The 20,644-nt window shown below is 42.2% G+C and overlaps 1 protein-coding gene across 1 annotated transcript in view; it reads right to left on the bottom strand.

The window, feature by feature from the left end:
* GALNT6 (polypeptide N-acetylgalactosaminyltransferase 6) overlaps positions 1 to 2,311 on the bottom strand; it is a 101,089-nt gene extending 98,778 nt beyond the window's left edge. The window contains exon 1 of the mRNA XM_040425911.1: positions 2,123 to 2,311. The gene's annotated coding sequence lies outside the window, so the exon portion shown is untranslated. The remainder of the gene's footprint in view (positions 1 to 2,122) is intronic.
* Between the last annotated feature and the right edge of the window lie 18,333 nt (positions 2,312 to 20,644).

The raw sequence follows: 20,644 nt of genomic DNA, 5'->3' as shown, positions 1-20,644 counted from the left end.
TAATTTCATAGAAAAAATTGGGCTGGGCATAACATTTTCAATAGATGGATCCGCAAAAAACGGAACGGATACGGAAGACATACGGATGCACTTCCGTATGCATTCCGTTTTTTTGCGGACCCATAGACTTTAATGGAGCCACGGAACGTGATTTGCGGCCAAATATAGGACATGTTCTATGTTAAAACGGAACGGAAAAACGGAAAAACGGAAACGGAATGCATACGGAGTACATTCCGTTTTTTTTGCGGACCCATTGAAATCAATGGTTCCGTATACGGACCGTATACGGACCGCAAAAAACGGCCAGTAAACGGGAAAAAAAAACGGCCGTGTGAAAGAGGCCTAAGCCATTTGACAACACGCTCCTAGGCACGTGACCGATGAACAGCTCAGTCCTATTAAAGTGAGTGGGGCTGAGCTGCAATACCAAGGACAGTCACTATACAATATGCGGCACTGTGCTTGGTGAGCACGAAGAAGACCACAATTTGCGAAACGGAACAGGTGGCCCATTGTAGAAATGCCTATTCTTGTCTGCAAAACGGACAAGAATAGGACATGTTATATTTTTTTTTGCGGGGCTACGTAACGGAGCAACGGATGTGGACAGCACACGGAGTGCTGTCCGCATCTTTTGCGACCCCATTGAAGTGAATGTGTCCGCACCCGAGCCACAAAAACTGCGGCTCGGATGCGGACCAGAACAACATTTACGCATGTTTCCAGGCGTAAATGTTGGTAAGTTTGTTGGGAATGATGGCCTGACCTGGCCTCTGGTATACCCACGCCACACCCTCCACACTCCAACGTGTCAAACACAGCACAAAAATGCCCAAAAAGGGGTCATGTCATGTGACATTTTTACCCCAAAAAATGGTGTAACAATGTTCGCAAATGACCCCCAGTGTGTCTACCACTAGCATTTTCTTCAGGCGTTTTACCCCTATAGAGAAGGTGTTGTCAAAATGCCTGAAAAAAGCATCAAGAACTACAGCATGGTGCATTTTTTAATAGATGCCAGAAAACACACACACAAAAAAAAACTAATTTACCAAAATACCAGTAGCAAAAGACCTCTTAAATGAGTCCTTTGTCTTAAATTTCCCATATTCCTTTTATTAAAGGGTCACTAAATTCTCACAAAACTTTTGATATATCATAGAGACATATCAAAAGTGGTGATCGATGTTGCCCCAACTGATCCAAAGAATAGGGGGACCGAATCGCGCATATATCGCGCTCTCTCCTCGCTGATGAGACGGGCTCCATAGAAGTCTTGAGTCCTTCCCAGAGCGTGCTACTCTCCACTGATTTTAGGGATTAGTGGGGGTCTCATCACTCAGACCCCTTCCATTCACAACTTTTGATACATCTTTATGACATATGTAAAGTTTTGTGAAAAGTTAGTGACTGTCTGGAGCCACAGCGGGGACGCGGGGACACGGGGACACACACACACACCAAAAATGCAAGTGGAAGAAAGCTACCAAAATCGTATGTACTGTGAAATTCTACATAAATCCTAATAGTTGTGTGCTGTGACAGCACTCTCTGTACAGTGGGTGTCATTTATAGGTGCTATAAAAAGATAATTACTGATCTCGCCTTTCAGATGTACGACGTGTAAGTGACATTTATGTGATGTCGATGGGAGCACGCACTAGTGAAGTCACACCTTGTAGCCTTACCTTTTTAGAATGTACAGTTAATATAATCAGTGATCATTTTTGTTTAGTATTTGATTTGTAAACATGAAGACCAAAACAAAAATAAACAAACAATGTAACAAGTGTTACTTTATATAACCTAAGTTGCTAAGGAAACAATGTATCAAAGGTTGTCACTGAAGATTGCTCACCACTCAGCCATATAATTCATGATGGGCAAAATCTTCAGAGCTAATAATAAAAGTGCTGTACAGGGGAAGCCAGGCGCTCAGCAGCACAGCATAACGGCTACGCTGTCGTGTATGATTTACATAGGAAAGGCATAGTATAATGCACATGGCTGGTTCCCCTTAAGACATGTATGTAAATTGCACCCTATAGTAGCAGGGCATTCAAGTTCAAAGTCACCAAGGAAGCAATTTACGCAGGGCAACAGCTGAGGGTCCTCTTACCTTTTGTCCTAATGTGGTGGGCACTGGGGTGCAGTAAAGTGATGCCTGGATCTGCTGAGAAGAGAGCTTGTGAGCTGACAGTTACTTCTAGGCGGCTGCTGCTGCTGCTGATCTTTAACCACACTTAAATCATTCAGGAAATGCTCTGCTGTTAGTGAGAAGAAGGGAGCAGCCAACAGCTCAGGAGGAGGCTCTAGAGGAGAGAGACTACAAGGAGGCAGGAGACAAAGCATTACCTGCACAGGAGGGAGGGGAGAGGCTGCCAAACAGGTGTATCCTAGTGGGAGGCAGGCAGGACATCTCCTCTGGGTCCTAGAGCCTCCGCCACCAGGTAGTGATGACAGCATACCACAGATATGTGTCACCTCTGCCTGTCTCATTATAGTACATTTATATATTGTCACTGGGGGGGGGGGTTCATATATGCGTTTTGATTTCCGTTATAGAATTCCATTATAACAACGCAAAATAACGGTATTGCTATAACGGAAACCAAAAGGAACACTGTCCGTTTTAATCTGTCCTAATTAGTGATGAGTCGTGTTGAGCAAACTTCTATTTTCAAGTTCAGCGTACAAGGTTTGGGTTCGGGTTATCTAAGAATTCCTTTATGGTCCGTGGTAGTGGAATCCATAACGGAATTCTTAGATAACCTGAACCGCGTACGCCAAACTTGAAAAACAGAAGTTCGCTCATCCCTAGTGATGAGCGAAGTGTGCTTCCGATGCTACATCCAAAGTCGCTTCGCTCAAAACGATTAAGGCTGAACAGAGATGCATCTGTGCACAACATTAAAATGTACAGGAGCCGGGGTCAGTTATTCGCAAAGTCGCACGAGATTACCTTGAATAACTTCGGTGGTTGATTTTTAAAGTGGAAAACCACTTTAAAAGTTGGAACAGAACGCGGCTTTACTTCTGAGGTATCGGACAGAACCGAAACCGAGTTCGGGTCCAAGTTTTAAATGGTTTTTCCACTTTAAAAATCAACCACCGAAGTTATTCCTCGAAGTCTCGTGCAACTTTGTGAATAACTAACTTCGGCTCGTTGAAGCCCATACATTCTAATACTGTACAGAGATGGATCTCTGTACAGCATTAATCCGAAGGTTGGAGCGAAGCAACTTCGGATGTAACATCCGAAGCTCGCGTCGCTCATCACTAGTCTTAATATAGTTGAATGGAGAATAAATGACAGAAACCAGCATTCCATCTGCAGACAGGACTTTTTTTTCCCGTCCAGACAGAATGCTGGTTTCTGTTATTTATAATCCATTCAACTATATTAGGATGGATTAAAACGGACAGTGTTCCTTTTGGTTTCCATTATAACAATTCCGTTATTTTCCATTAGAAGCGAGTTATAGCGGAACGTTATAACGGAAATGTTCAAGACCTGAATTCTGGCTTCAAAACAGATTTGTAGGGAAAATTTGCAACCACATTATTATTACTGTGTGTCATTTTAATAAATGTACTGCAAGTGCGTGAAGTAACTCCAATCTAAAAACTAATCTTAAAGGGAACCTGTCACCATAAAAATCCAAAGTAAGCTACATGTTATAGAGCAGAAGCTGAGCAGATGTTTTATGGAAAAAAATTCAGTAAAACTTGTGTTTCATTCATGTAAATTCCTGCTCATTCTGGGCTTTGAAGTCATGGAGGCGATTCCATTCTTATCAGTGACTGACGGCTACCTCTGAAGTGAAGGAGGCGGTCCTATCAGTGACTGACAGCTACCTCTGAAGTGAAGGAGGCGGTCCTATCAGTGACTGACAACTATCTCTGAAGTCAAGGAGGCGGTCCTATCAGTGACTGACAACTATCTCTGAAGTGAAGGAGGCGGTCCTATCAGTGACTGACAGCTACCTCTGAAGTGAAGGAGGTGGTCCTATCAGTGATAAATAGCTACCTCTGAAGTGAAGGAGGCGGTCCTATCAGTGACTGACAACTACCTCTGAGGTCAAGGAGGCGGTCCTATCAGTGACTGACAGCTATCTCTGAAGTCAAGGAGGCGGTCCTATCAGTGGCTGACAGCTATCTCTGAAGTCAATGAGGCGGTCCTATCAGTGACTGACAGCTACCTCTGAAGTCAAGGAGGTGGTCCTATCAGTGACTGAAAGCTATCTCTGTATACACAGTCATAGAGCGAAGGCTGTCAGTCACTCATAGGAATGAAATTCAAGTAATAGGGGGATAGGGGACAACTATTAGATTGGTGGGGGGTCCTACTGCTGATCCACCAATCACAATAACGGGGCCCCGTACCGCCTGAAATGAACGGAGCAGCTGGTCGGGCATGCGAGCAACCACTCCGCTCATTTCAAGGGGGCTGCACGCTATACGGGTCCCTTGTTCTCGTAGTCGGCGGGGGTCCCAGTGGTAGGACCCCCACCCATCTAATAGTTATCACCTATCCTGTGCATAGGGGGTAACTTCTAACATCCAGAATACCCCTTTAAAGTCACCAGAATCCTGACCCCTGGATGTGTATCTGCAATATCATGATTGCAAAAAAAACTCCAACACTGTTGGGTTTGTGTAATTACTGATTAGTGTTCCTTTACTACTATCACAGGTAGCATTTCACATGCGAGTCTACTGTACCATCTTGACTGAGATCACATCATAACATATTGGGGGCCATTTACAAAGACTGGCTTTTTTCACTGGTCTTTGTTCTCCCACGTGAGGCTCGTCATAAATTAGGGTCACCTCAGGCAGTCCATGCAGCTAAAGTAAAAACTGCTCCAGCCCCTGACTGGAGTCGTTTTTACTCCTCTCTTATGCCTGTTTTCAGGTGTAAATAATAGTAAATTTGCTAGAGCCAAAGTCCTGGCCCCGCCACTCCCAATGTTCAACTCCAATTTTTACACATGACACATTCAAGTGACACATTCAGGAGAATGAGTCTGTGAGCTAAATGCGTGGCACACCAGTGTGCGGCACATCTGCCAGTGTGAACATACTGGTTCCTAAAGGCTTCTTCACACATTAGTGAATCATGTCTCCACCAACAGCACTTGTGCCCATTGATTTTAGTTTTTATCCACACATCCTTGTTTTAACTGTGGAACTAGTGATACAGGACAATGAGATATCATATTATTTCACGTAGCCATTTAGAATTCTTAATATGAACATGCTGAATAAATATACATTAAAGGGGTTGTCCACTTATGACAGCTTATCTCCTATTAACTAGTGGATAAGTATATGATTGGCGGGGATCCAACCACTCAGGCCCCCTCTGATCACAGGAACAGGGGTCTGTGCGTCTCCATTTGCACGAAGTGGCGGCGGTCACATACTGTATGCACACCGCTCTATTTCGCTCTATGGAGCTGCCACAGATAGACGATTGTTGTAATTGGCGTTGAAACTGAGCGGTGGACACGCATGAGCCCCAGAGGTTAGAGCCCTGTCAATCAAATAATTTTCCGTATTCTATGGATAGGGACCAAGTATTAATAGGACAACCCCTTTAAGCCTGTCATGGTAGTGAATCCAGCAGCTAGCCCTGCACAAGAATTATTTCAAAATGTCAAAATAGTAAGAAAATCAGTAATCAAATCACATTTCCAAATACACAAAATGTTCCGACTTCAACACAAACAGAGTGGAAAATCTGGGTGTTTAGGCTCATGATGCCGTGTGACACACCGGACTAAACCTGAGGTCATGTCTCATTGTGATTTGTAAAATTCCTATCACTCGTGAACGCTGTTTGCAAACTTTACTTCTGGAGACGTTTGGAGAATAAAATGGAAAATGACATAAATAACAAATCCTGACTATAATGTTATTATGAAGAGTCTTCTTTTTAACCCTGAACAGAATTGTGAATGGGGTCTGACTTGGGCACATGCCTGAGACTGGGAGGTGCTAAAGAGAAGCAAGAAGAACTGGGAGACAGTCCTGCCGGATCTGTCAGAATCTTACAGAGGCTATAGGGGAGATTCAGCAAGAAGGAAAAAGAAAGGTACAATATGATTGGTTGCTATGGTCAACTAAGACACTTTTCCATTGCACTAGTTTGACAAATCTCATCCTATGGGCTCATGCACACGACTGTTGTTTTGGTCCGCATCCGAGCCGCAGTCGGATGCGGACCCATTCACTTCAATGGGGCCGCAGAAGATGCCGACAGCACTCCGTGTGCTGTCTGCATCCGTTGCTCCGTTCCGAGGCCCTGCAAAAAAAACATAACATGTCCTATTCTTGTCCATTTTTGCGGACAAGAATAGGCATGTCTACAATGGCCCGCCCGTTCCGTTCCGCAAATTTCGGAAGGCACACGGGCCGCTTCCGTTTTTTGCGGATCGCAAAAAAACGGAACGGTCGTGTGCATGAGGCCTATGGCTGTGCCCCAGAAACCTGTCTGCTGACATAGGCTGTATTTCGGAAGGCTTTGAGGGTCATTTACAAAGACTTGCAGAAGAATGTGCCTATTTTACGACGAGGAGGGCAGCTTGTCATAAATAAGTGCCACTTCTGGAAGTCTGTGCTCCTTGAGTGAATAGTTTTTCATTAACATGCAGGCCTGTTTCCAGGTGTAAATGTTATTGAATTTGCCGAGGCTGTTGGCCCTGGCCCCAACACGTCCCAGCCACTCCCCAGTGGTGAGGACGGTGTAGAAATTCCACATGCAACAAAATAATGTCACACAGGTGTCAAAAAGTAGGAAAAAGGGGGATTGCAACTTTTTTCATGCCAAACTAGTGTTTGGAAATGGCCCCCTTTGTCTGCAGTCCATTGGCAGAAGTCTGCGGCTACGGTACATAACACTGAAGCCTTTCCAAGTATTGCAAAAATGCATAAAATAATATAATAGTAGTAATAGCAACTAACTATAGAGGGGTAGCTATAGAGGGTACAGTCAGAGGTGGCAGCCGCACCCAGGTCCTGGGGCCTGAGGGTGCCCCAAAGTTGCGCTTCTAGGCATGTACCACATTTCCTACAGTACCACATAGACTGAAGAGACTACAGTATTTGACATCCAAACTACTCCACCTCACGCAGATACCAAAGGAGCGGTGAGAACTTTTACAACCCTGTCATGTTGTTATACAAAGAGCTCAGGGACATTCATTTTACTTGCAATAAAACTAAAGAGAACCTTTCACCGCCCATATAAACCGTTGCAACCACCGTTTGAGACATGAGAATATCTTTCACGGTATCTTTTTATGGTGCAAGGCATGGGAGTTATCCACATCAATTAAGGGGCAGGGGGCTGGCTACGTGGAGTTACAAAAAGACTCCGAGGTGGTCCAGATATACTCTACTCTACATTTGAGCATTCATCAACATATGGCATGGGAGTTTTTAAAAATTATTTTTACAAAGTATGTTGCACTAGAAAGGATTAATAGATGCTTCTTTTTAAAGATATTTTCCTATCTCTCAAGATGCTGTCTTTGGGTTACAGGGGTAAATCCTGGTGTCCCGGCTTTCCATTTAAAGTGGCATTTACATGGCTATCCTTTATGTTAAGAACTTACTGTATTGCTGAGGTGATTAAGGTATAACAAGCCAGAGTTGCCTATCAGACCTGTTTCAGTCTTTTGTACCTTATGTTATCTGATGAAGGGGTATACAGGTCCAACTGCATTTACTACTTGATCACCTTAAGCTTTGTTTTCTGTTATTACGCCCGTCTTGTATCTTTGATGCATCTTTCTATACCAGTATATTCTGAATGCTTGGACGTCATGTGCGAAGAAGGCTGGTGTACTGGTTAAAGCCTCTTTCACAGGATCTGTTCAAGGAAAAACTGATGGTCTTGAATGCAAGTTGAGGCCTCTTTCACACGACCGTTTTTTTTTTTTGCGTTTTGCGGGGCGTTTTTTGCGTTCCGTATACGGTCCGTATACGCAACCATTCATTTCAATGGTTCCGCAAAAAAAACGGAATGTACTCCGTGTGCATTCCGTTTCCGTATTTCCGTTTTTCCGTTCCGTTAAAAGATAGAACATGTCCTATTATTGCCCGCAAATCACGTTCCGTGGCTCCATTCAAGTCAATGGGTCCGCAAAAAAAAACGGAACACATACGGAAATGCATCCGTATGTCTTCCGTATCCGTTCCGTTTTTTTTGCGGAGCCATCTATTAAAAATGTTATGCCCAGCCCAATTTTTTCTATGAAATTACTGTATATGCCATACGGAAAAACGGGATGGAAACGGAAACACAACGAAAACAAAAAACGGAACAACGGATCCGTTTAAAACGGACCGCAAAACACTGAAAAAGCCATACTGTCGTGTGAAAGAGGCCTAAGTCAGTTTTGTCAGTGATTGTGTTCAGTGTGTGAGTTTTTTCCGTCCAGGTGGAATCCAGATTGCATGCGTTTTTCATGTCCATGAAGAAAAACTGAAGGATAATAATCTACATCTCCTAGGAACCATCAATGAAAAACGCATTGCATCCGGATGACTTCCACATTTTAAGAACACCCCATTCACATCTATGGAGCCAGGACTGCGTGAAAATCACAGGACTGATGCAGGACTGAATACGGACCCATCAATTTCATTGGGTCTATGTGCACATTTTTTCACACATCATCTTTGTGTTCAGGAAAAATCTCAGCATGTTCTATATTGTACGTTTTTCATGCAGCCATGGCCCCATAGAAGGGAATAGGGCTTGCCTGAGAAACGGAAAGCATCCAGATGCAATGCGTTTTTACTGATGGTTATAGGAGATGTAGATTGTTATTCTTCAGTTTTTCTTTACATGTGTGACCAACGCATCAAAACTGATTGCATCCACACGGAAAAAACACACACACTGAACGCAATCGCAGACAAAACTGAATAAACTTGCATTCAAAACTATTGTGTCCAATTGGTATTTTTTGACCCATTCATTTCTATAGGTCTTCAAAAAAAAGAGAACACAAATGTCATCCGTGTGCTGTTTTCACCTGTATGGCCGATCTGCAAATTATAGAACATGTCCTAATCTTGTCCATTTTGTGGATAAAGAATAGCCAGTTCTATAAGTAATTTGCGGCATGCACACAGACGGTATCAATATTTTGCAGGTCTGTGGTTTGCAGACTGCCAATTGGATGCAATCACTGATGGAAATCACTGACCAAACACTGAATACAATTACCTCACTGGCATGCCTGTGGGAATCACTATTAGGCCTCATGCACACGGCCATTTTTGTGGTCCGCACCTGAGCCACATTTTTTGCGGCTCGGGTGCGGACCCATTCACTTCAATGGGGCCGCAAAAGATGCGGACAGGACTCCGTGTGCTGTCCGCATCCGTTGCACTGTTCCGTGGCCCTGCCAAAAAAATATAGCATGTCCTATTCTTGTCCGTTTTGCGGACAAGAATAGGCATTTCTACAATGGGCCGCGCGTTCCGCAAATTGCGGAAGGCACACGGGCGGCTTCCGTTTTTTGCGGATCCGCGGTTTGCGCACCGCAAAAAACGGCACGGTCATGTGCATGAGGCCTTAAAGGGGTTGTCCGCTTTTTTGTCCGCTCAGGATAGGTCATCAATATCAAATCAGCAGGGGTCTGACTCCCGGCAGCCTCGCCGATCAGCTGTTTGAAGAGAATGCAGTACTCGTACGTGTGTTGACTTCTTTTCACTGTTTACCTGCTCTTTTAGTCACAATTGCAGCACTGAGCAGTGTAATTACAACTAAGCATCCCATTCACTTCTACAGGACTCCTTCCTGTTCAAGTCAATAGGACGGAGCCGTTCCATTGAAGTGAATGCGACAGCTTAGTTGTAATTACACTGCTCAACACTGCAATTGCGACTGCGAGCAGGTAAACAGTGAGGAGAACACATGGCTCGTACAAGTGCTGCATTCTTTTCAAACAGCTGATAGGCAGGGGTGCTGTGAGTCCGCACCCCACCAATCTGATATTGAGCCTTATTACTAGTGGGTACACTATAATGGGCATTATTATTTGTCACAATATGGAGGGCACTACTACCAACGGGCACTCTTGGGGAGAATTCCCATTAACCCCTTCTACCCTGGACCAGTTTTCACCTTCCTGCCCAGGCCATTTTTTGCAAATCTGACATGTGTCACTTTATGTGGTAGTAACTTTGGAACGCTTTTTTTTATCCAAGCCATTCTGAGACTGTTTTCTCGTGACACATAGTACTTAATGACAGTCATAAATTTGAGTCAATATATTTCACATTTATTTATGAAAAAATCCCAAATTTACCAAAAAGTTTGAAAAATTTGCAATTTTAAAAATTTCAATTTCTCTGCTTTTAAAACAGAAAGTGATACCTCATAAAATATTTATTACTTAACATTTCCCATATGTCTACATTATGTTTGCATCATTTTGTAAATGTCATTTTATTTTTTGGGGACGTTAGAAGGCTTAGAAGTTTAGAAGCAATTCTAAAAATTGTTAAGAAAATTTCCAAAACCCACTTTTTAAGCACCAGTTCAGGTCTAAAGTCAGTTTGTGGGGCTTACATAGTGGATACCCCCATAATGACCCCATTGTAGAAACTACACCCCTCGAGTTACTCAAAACTAATTTTACAAACTTTGTTAACCCTTTAGGTGTTCCACAAGAATTAAAGGAAAATGGAGATGACATTTCTAAATTTCACTTTTTTGGCAGATTTTCCATTTTAATCCATTTTTGTTCTTTAACACATCGAGGGTTAACAGCCAAACAAAACTCAACATTTATTACCATGAATCTGAGGTTTACAGAAACACCCCAAATGTGGTCGTAAACTGATGTAAGGGCGCAAGGCAGGGCGCAGAAGGAAAGGACTGCCGCATGGTTTTTGGAAGGCAGATTTTGCTGGACTGGTTTTTAGACACCATGTCCCATTTGAAGTCCCCCTGATGCACCCCTACAGTAGAAACTCCCAAAAGTGACCCCATATTAGAAACTAGTGGATAAGATGACTTTTTTTTGGTACTATTTTGGAGTACATATGATTTTTAATCGCTCTATATTATGTTTTTTGTGAGGCAAGGTAACCAAAAAATTGCTGTTTTGGCACTGTTTTTATTTATTATTCTTTACAACATTCATTTTACAGGGTAGATTATGCGCTATTTTTATAGAGCAGGTTGTTACGGATGCGGTGATATTAAATATGTCTACTTTCTTTGTTTGTTTGTTTCAGTTTTACATAATAAAGCATTTTTGGAAAAAAATATGTTTTTGTGTCTTTTTTGCAGGAAGAGTTGACGTTTTTATTGGTACCATTTTTGGGTACATATGATTTTTTAATCATTCATTATTACACTTTATGAGGCAAGGTGACCAAAAAAATTGGTTGTTTTGGCACAGTTTTTATTTATTTATTTTTACAGCGTTCCCCTGAGGGGTTATGTCTCATAATATTTTTATAGAGCCGGTCGTTACGGACGTGGCAATACCTAATATGTATACTTTTTCTTATTAATTTTAGTTTTACACAATAATAGCACTTTAGTCTCCATAGTCTGAGAACCATAGCTTTTTTATTTTTTGACCGATTGTCTTATGTAGGGGCTCTTTTTTTGCAGGATGAGGTGACGGTTTTATTGGTACCATTTTGAGGGGCATACGCTGTTTTGATCGCTTGGTGTTGCACTTTTTGTGATGTAAGGTGACACCTAGCTTTTTTTAAAACAGTTTTTATATTATTATTTTTTACGGTGTTTGTCGGACGAGGTGGATTATGTGATATATTTATAGAGCTGGTCGTTACGGACATGGAAATACCTAATATGTGTGTTTTCTTTTTTTTAATTTTTTTATATAAAATCAGGGGAAAGGGGCGTTTTGTTATTTTGTTACTTGAAACGTTTTTTGAATTTTTTTTTTACTTTCTGTCCCACTCTGGGAATTTACTTTTGGGGGTCTGATCCCCTCTGCAATGCATTACAATACATCTGTATTGTAATGCATTGCCTGTTAGTGTATTACATTGAGTAATACACTAACAGGTTGCCTAGGAGACGGGCCTGAGGCTGGATCTCCTGAGCACCCGTAGAAGGCAGGTCCCGATGCTGTGCAAGGCATTAGGCAGCCTCTGCACGGCATCGGGCTGCCTTATCACCCATCAGGTCCCGCCACAGCAGTGTGGGGACTCAATGGGCTCCCTCACCCGCCGCAAATCCCTTCTATGCGTCGGTCAGCGCGGATCGCGGCATAGAAGGGATTAATCCTCCGGCATCAGATTTTACAGCGATGTTGGCGGATACAGCAGGGGCCCGGCTATCAGGAACTGCCGGGCCCCTACACTGATCGGGCGCGCACCGTTCTGGTGCCCGCCCGATCACCATGACTTATTAGTACGTCAAAATGCAGGAACGCACCTGCCGCCAAGACGTACTATTACGTCATATGTCGGGAAGGGGTTAATGGGACACTAAGGGGGCACTATTACTAATGAAGGCACTTTACGAGAGAATTATAGCTATTGTTGGCATTTTTATCTTACTATGGGGGGACTATCTGTATGGCCCTATAATTTCTGCATTGTAGTATTTGGGAGCACAGCAGGCATAGTATGAGAGATAGCAGCAGGATAATACTGTTGGGGCACCAGAGTGCGGAGGATGAAGGAAAAATAAGGAACCTAAGATGTTTGTGTGGCAAACTCTGCAGTGACGAGACATGGGTGAAAGAAGTTGCCATAGGCTTAAAGGAGAAGAGGAAAGATAATCTACATCAGAGGAGGCATTAGATGTAATAGGTATGTGGTGATGTATAGTCCTCTATGTTTGGTAGTGTAGTGGTTACAAAATATGCCTTTAGCGGCAGTGTGTGTGTTGAGGTGGGGGGGAGGGTATGGGGGTGCTGTTACTTCAAGAATTTGGCAAATATGCTTTTGTGGCCCCTGGATCTTTTGAGACTCTTTTGCAATGCCCCTGAAGCTACAGGATATCAATAAAAAAAAAAAATGTGGAGCTCATTTATTAAGCAACTTATATTATCAAAGACATTATTTTTTTTTCATAAAGATACTATGTTGTTACTAGAGTTTCAAATCCATTACTGTTATCACATTATCCCTAGTGATGGATTGTAATGGGAATGTTTTATCACTTTCCATAAAATTTGAGTTTTGCAGGTATAATACCTTTTTAATGTTTAAACAGAAATGCAACCCCAATTCCAAAAAAGTTGACACACTGTGTAAAATGTAAATAAATGTAAATAAAAACCAAAATGTAATGATTTACAAATCTCAAAGACCTATATTTTATTCACAATAGAACATAGAAGACATATCAGATGTTGAAAGTGAGACATTTTACCATTTCATGGGGGGTAAAAAAATAACTCAGAACTTGATGGCAGCAATGAATCTCAAAAAAGTTGAGACAAGGGAAATAAAAGGCTGGGAAAGTAAGCGGTAAAAGTAAACTGGAGAAGCAATTTACAACTAAGAGTGGGTTCACATCAGCGTTATGGATTCCATTATGGCTTTTCGTTATAACATGGTTATAACGGAAAATAACGGAATCCATAAGACGGAAGTCAAAACGGAAGCCTTTTATGAGGCATTCCATTTTGATCCGTCATAATACAAGTCTATGGGAAACATAACGGATCTGTCTGGTTCCCATTATGCAAGACGGAAAACAAAGTCCTGTCAACAGGACTTTTTTGTCCGTTCTGCATAACGGAAATGGATCGGATCCGTTATGATTCCCATAGACTTCTTTTATGACGGAAAGCAAAACGGAAAGCCTTTTAAAGGCTTCTGTTTTGCATTCCGTCATACTACAAGTCTATGGGCAGCAGAACGGATCTGTCCTGGTTTCCATTATGCAGGACTGGACACCTGCATAATGGAAACCAGGACGGATCCGTTCTGCTGACCATAGACTTGTATTATGACAGATCAAAATGGAATGCCTCCTAAAGGCTTCCGTTTTGACTTCTGTTTAATGGAGTACATTATTTTCTGTTATAACCATGTTATAACAGAAAGCCATAACGGAATCCATAACGCTGATGTGAACCCGCTCTAAGTCACATAACTGAGGTATAAAAAGAGCATGTTAGAGAGTCAGAATCTCTCATCGCAAACGTGTGCAGAGGTTCACCAATATCAAAAAATTATGTAGCAACTTCAGAAAAATGTTTCTCAACTTAAAATTGTAAAAACTTTGAATATCCCACCATCTACAGTATATATAGTATCATGAAAAGATTCAGAGCATCTGGAGAAATCCATGTAACACAAGGGACAAGGCCAATGGTCAGTATTGGATGTTTATGATCTACGAACCCTCAGGGGACACTACAGCAAAACAGGCATTATTCTGCACTGGAAATCACTGCATATGCTCAGGAACACTCCCAGAAATCGTTGTCAGTGAACACAGTTCACGGTGCAACCCTGAAATGCAAATTTAGGCTCCATTCACACGTCCGCAAAATGGGTCCGCATCCTTTCCGCAATTTTGCGGAAAGGGTGCGGACCCATTCATTCTCTATGGGGACGGAATGGATGCGGACAGCACACAGTGTGCTGTCTGCAGCCGGAATTGCGGAGCGCGGCCCCGATTTTGGGTCCGCAGCTCCGCAAAAAGATAGAGCATGTCCTATTCTTGTCCGCAGCTTGCGGACAAGAATAGGCATTTCTATGGGGGTGACGGGCTGGTGTGTTGCGGACCCGAAATTTGCGAGTCCGCAACACACCACGGACGTGTGAATGTAGCCTAAAACTGTATAATGCAAAGAAAGACATATGTCAACACTATCCACGAGTAGAGATGAGCAAAGTTTGCAAAACTTTGATTCGGCTGCTTTGTCGAATTTCATAAAGAAATTTGCTTTGTGGTGAATTACTTCATTACGAAGACCATTTAAACCATAATTGAAACCCTCAGATGCCGTGTTTATCGCTGATCACAACATTTGAGTTGAAAAATTAGAGCTTTCAGGGGTTAATCCGTTAAAAAAAATAATACTCACCTTATCCATTTAAGCACGAAGAGGCCATCATGGCAATCTTGATTAAAGATCCTGCGCGAAATCTCGCACGGTGTGTGATGGCCAGTGTGGTGACGTCATATGTCACCGTGCACAACATTTTGCTCGGGATCTTCAATCAAGATGGCCATGGCGGCCTCTTCGTGCTCAAATAGATGAGGTGAGTATGATTTTTTTTTCCGCCATTTCAGTCAAAATTGATTCATTACCACGAAACAAGTGGAAATTCGGCTTCGCTGCTCACACTAACCAGGAGGGCCACCATCTTCCTTGAGCCACAGCTCATATAAAATGGACTGAAGCAAAATGGAAAACTGTTCTGTGGTCGGATTAATCAAAATTTAAAATTCTTTGTGGAAACAACAGATGCCGTGTTCTACGTACTCAAGAGGAGCGGGACCCTCCAGCTTGCTATCAGCACACAGTTCAAAAACCTGAAAATCTGATGATATGGAGTTGCATTAGTGCCATAGATTACACATATTGAAAAGCACTATCAATGCTGAACAGTAGAGGTTTTAGAACAATATATGCTCCCATTGCAAAACATTTCTTTCAGGGAATGGCTTGCATATTTCAGCAAGACAATGCTAAATCACATACCATATCCATCACAACAGCATGGCTTTGCAGAAGAAGAGTGCGGGTGCTGAACTGATCTGCCTGCAGTGTAGACCTTTCACCAATAGAAAACATGAAACGTAAAATTTGGCAACGACCAAGACTGTTGAGCAGTAGTGTTGAGCACGAATATTCGAATAGCGAATATTAATCACGAATATCGCAACTTTGCTAATAATTCGAATATAGTGCTATATATTCGCTATATCGAATATTCGTCATTTTTTTACATCTGAAAACATGATTCCTCCCTGCTTCTTTCTTGTGGGTAAATGAGTCATTGGCCCACAAGCAACTTAAGCAGGAAGGAATCATGTTTTCATATGGTAAAAAAATGACCAATATTCTAAAAAACAAATACACTGCTCAAAAAAATAAAGGGAACACTTAAACAACACAATGTAACTCCAAGTCAATCACACTTGTGTGAAATCAAACTGTCCACTTAGGAAGCAACACTGAGTGACAATCAATTTCACATGCTGTTGTGCAAATGGGATAGACAACAGGTGGAAATTATAGGCAATTAGAAAGACACCCCCAATAAAGGAGTGGTTCTGCAGGTGGTAACCACAGACCACTTCTCAGTTCCTATGCTTCCTGGCTGATGTTTTGGTCACTTTTGAATGCTGGTGGTGCTTTCACTCTAATGGTAGCATGAGACGGAGTCTACAACCCACACAAGTGGCTCAGGTAGTGCAGCTTATCCAGGATGGCACATCAATGCGAGCTGTGGCAAGAAGGTTTGCTGTGTCTGTCAGCGTAGTGTCCAGAGCATGGAGTCGCTACCAGGAGACAGGCCAGTACATCAGGAGACGTGGAGGAGGCCGTAGGAGGGCAACAACCCAGCAGCAGGACCGCTACCTCCGCCTTTGTGTAAGGAGGAACAGGAGGAGCACTGCCAGAGCCCTGCAAAATGACCTCCAGCAGGCCACAAATGTGCATGTGTCTGCTCAAATGGTCAGAAACAGACTCCATGAGGGTGATATGAGGGCCCGACGTCCACAGGTGGGGGTTGTGCTTACAGCCCAACACCGTGCAGGACGTTTGGCATTTGCCAGAGAACACCAAGATTGGCAATTTCCCACTGGCGCCCTGTGCTCTTCACAGATGAAAGCAGGTTCACACTGAGCACATGTGACAGATGTGACAGAGTCTGGAGACGCCGTGGAGAACGTTCTGCTGCCTGCAACATCCTCCAGCATGAACGGTTTGGCATTGGGTCAGTAATGGTGTGGGGTGGCATTTCTTTGGACGGCCGCACAGCCCTCCATATGCTCGCCAGAGGTAGCCTGACTGCCATTAGGTACCGAGATGAGATCCTCAGACCCCTTGTGAGACCATATGCTGGTGCGGTTGGCCCTGGGTTCCTCCTAATGCAAGACAATGCTAGACCTCATGTGGCTGGAGTGTGTCAGCAGTTCCTGCAAGACGAAGGCATTGATGCTATGAACTGGCCCGCCCGTTCCCCAGACCTGAATCCAATTGAGCACATCTGGGACATCATGTCTCTCTCTATCCACCAACGTCACGTTGCACCACAGACTGTCCAGGAGTTGGCAGATACTTTAGTCCAGGTCTGGGAGGAGATCCCTCAGGAGACCGTCCGCCACCTCATCAGGAGCATGCACAGGCGTTGTAGGGAGGTCATACAGGCACGTGGAGGCCACACACACTACTGAGCCTCATTTTGACTTGTTTTAAGGACATTACATCAAAGTTGGATCAGCCTGTAGTGTGTTTTTCCACTTTAATTTTGAGTGTGACTCCAAATCCAGACCTCCATGGGTTAAAAAACTTGATTTCCATTTTTTTTTTTTTTGTGTGATTTTGTTGTCAGCCCCTTCAACTATGTAAAGAACTAAGTATTTCAGAAAAATATTTAATTAATTCAGATCTAGGATGTTATTTTTGTGTTCCCTTTATTTTTTTGAGCAGTGTATATAGGAATATAGTGAATATATTCGTTATTTCGAATATTCGCCTTTTTTTTCCAATCTGTACAGTTGTTTGTATACTCCTCCCCGACAAGCGTCCCCCTCACCATGGGAATACCTGTGGGTTAGAAAATACCATCGGATCTGAGTTTTCCCTGAGATCGTGAAAACTCAGATCCGATGGTATATTCTAACCCACGGTTCCCATGGTGACGGAGACGCTTGTCGGGGAGGAGTATGCCAAAGTGGAATAACAGTACAGATTGAAAAAAAAAAAGGAAGAATATTCTAAATAACGAATATATTCGCTATATTGCTATAACTTCGTTTTTTAGAATATTCGTCATATTCTAAAAAACAAAGTTATAGCAATATAGCGAATATTCGTAAAATACACATATAGACTGCAATTTAGCTAATATAGTGCTATAGTATTTTTTTTTATAGTGTCAATTTTTTCAAAATCTGAAGTTCAGAAGAGACAAAAAAAGTTAGACTATAAAAAAAAATTATAGCACTATATTAGCTAAATTGCAGTCTATATGTGTATTTTACTAATATTCGCTATATTACTATAACTTCATTTTTTAGAATATTCGTCATATTCTAAAACAAGAATATATAGCAATATAGCGAATATTCGTAAAATACACATATTAGCCAATAGCCATAGCCAACCATTAGGAAAATTGCCTTATACAGTAAAAAAATAATAATCGCAATACGCAAATAATTAAATCGCATATTATTCGCGATAAATAGAATAATGACAAATATTCGACTTCGACGAATATAAGACAAATATTCTATCGAATATTCGCGAAATATTGCGAAATCGAATATGGCACCTCCCGCTCATCACTATTGAGCAGCTGGAATCCTACATGGGACTATATTTCTCTCACAAAACTCCACTTGGTCTGCTCACTTCCCAGACATTTACAGACTGTTGTTAAAAGAAGAGGGGATGCTACACAATGGTAGACATGGCCCTGTCCCAACTTTTTTGAGATGCGTTGCTGCCATCAAGTTCGAATGGAAATTACCATGAGATGGTAAAAGTCTTAATTTCAACATCTGATATTTGCTCTATGATCTATTGGGAATAAAATATGGGTCTATGAGATTTATAAATCATGGCATTCTGTTTTTATTTATATTTATTTACATTTTACACAGAATCTCAACTTTTTGGAATTGGGGTTGTAAAAGAAATTATGTGTGCTTTTGAGACAACTAAGGTCTCTTCATCAACGTGTGAATGGACATATGCACAAATATATATTATACAAGAAAAGAGCAGACAATATATACAAGAAAGAAAGAACAGAGACATGGTGCAATAAATGAACATTTAAAAAACAACAACAGATTAGCAAAATGAGCTTGGACAGTGCAGGTGCTATTACACAGGGAATCATTTACAGTATTCATTTTTCAGATGAATACTAATAATGCACTTCCTTGCAAATTCCCATTTCTCCAGTAATTTCAAGCTATCTGGGTGGTACTACCTGCTTGTCTTCACGTTACAAGATTAGAAGCACCTTAACTCAGGATCAGCTGTCTCCAGTAACATAATCCTGACCTATACTTAAGCACAGTACATATCTAGGAAATTACTGTGGTCTAGAGGTAATTATGTAAACTGGACAACTAAAGCCTTTAAAGCCTCCCAGTAATTGAAGTTTCAGCGCAAGAGAAAATTGAGCACAAGACACTGTTAATTTTGATTACATTGTATCAGTAGATATTCTAACTTCATCTCATCCTCTTGATAGATCAATTTGGTCTTGATGACCACATATTTGTTGCTGGATGAACATCCTTCTGCACAGTCTTCTTCCCATAGTGCATCCTTGTGCCATCTTTTACCCTTTTCAACAGTATGCTCCAATAGCTCAGACCAGACAGACTAGACCTGATGCTAGATACATCAATACATTTTGGACACCCATAACCTTGCTGTCAGTTCACCAGTTGGCTTTCTCTTGGACCACTTCTGGTAAGTACAAACCACTGCACACTAGGAATATCCAACAAGGTATTGATTTGAGTCCAAATTACATAGGTCTTGCTCTGTTCAAGCATCTGTGGGATGTACTAGAAAAACAAGTCTCGCCAAGGAGGCCCCACCAAGCAAGTTAGAGAACTTAAAGGCTCTGCTGCTAATTTCTTGTTGCTAGATACCACAGGAAACCTTCAGAGGAGTGTAACGCCCATGCTATGATGACTCAGAGCTGTTTTTAGAGGGACAAGGGGACCTACAAAATATTAGTCCTGAGGTTTAAATGTTAGTACTGATCAGCTGATAGAAGGAACCACAACACATAACAACTCAGCAAAGCTTCATACACTGGTCCAGATTTACTAATACTGTATTTAGGGTAAATTTAGACAAGCAGTCTATACCTGCACCAGATTTATCACAGTGGCTCATCCTGTAGGATAAATGTGGTGCAGAGACAGACATTATTTTCTATACCAACTATTGGTTGGCTTACTTTTAGTCAGAATTAATGACAGATTTGTGGCGTTATTTGGTGCAAAAGGTCATGTCCTTTCACGTGAAGCCCTGCTCCTTCCTGCTAAGCCTCTGTTTGCACAACTTTGAGCCAAAATAGCACAATTTTTCCCAACTTTTAGTTAGATTCTAGAAAATCTGTCACAATAGTAAATTTGTGCCACTTTGTAGTGGACAGGAAATGTACCGCAAGCTCGGTCCTAGTTATGTGAATGGGAGTACAATTCCTGGCCACTACACAATGTAGGGCGTTGTTCTAGTGCCGACACACAGTGGCTCCTTCTATCAGCTGATGGGTGGAGGTGTTAGGAGTCAGATATCTTATATAGGTGGTGGTGGCATGATGGAAACAGGCTGGCAGCAACAGTGGCAAGATGGGGCATCTCCAGCAAGGCCAGATCTATTCATGGGCCTCAGTCAGAGGAGTGTGAAAATCCTCCCCAATCAAGGCTTGGTTCATTTTGACAAAAGTAATGTTTTGG

The sequence above is a fragment of the Bufo bufo genome, chromosome 3, assembly GCF_905171765.1.
Source record: "Bufo bufo chromosome 3, aBufBuf1.1, whole genome shotgun sequence".
NCBI lineage: Eukaryota > Metazoa > Chordata > Amphibia > Anura > Bufonidae > Bufo > Bufo bufo.
This window is presented reverse-complemented; position numbering and strand designations above follow the sequence as displayed.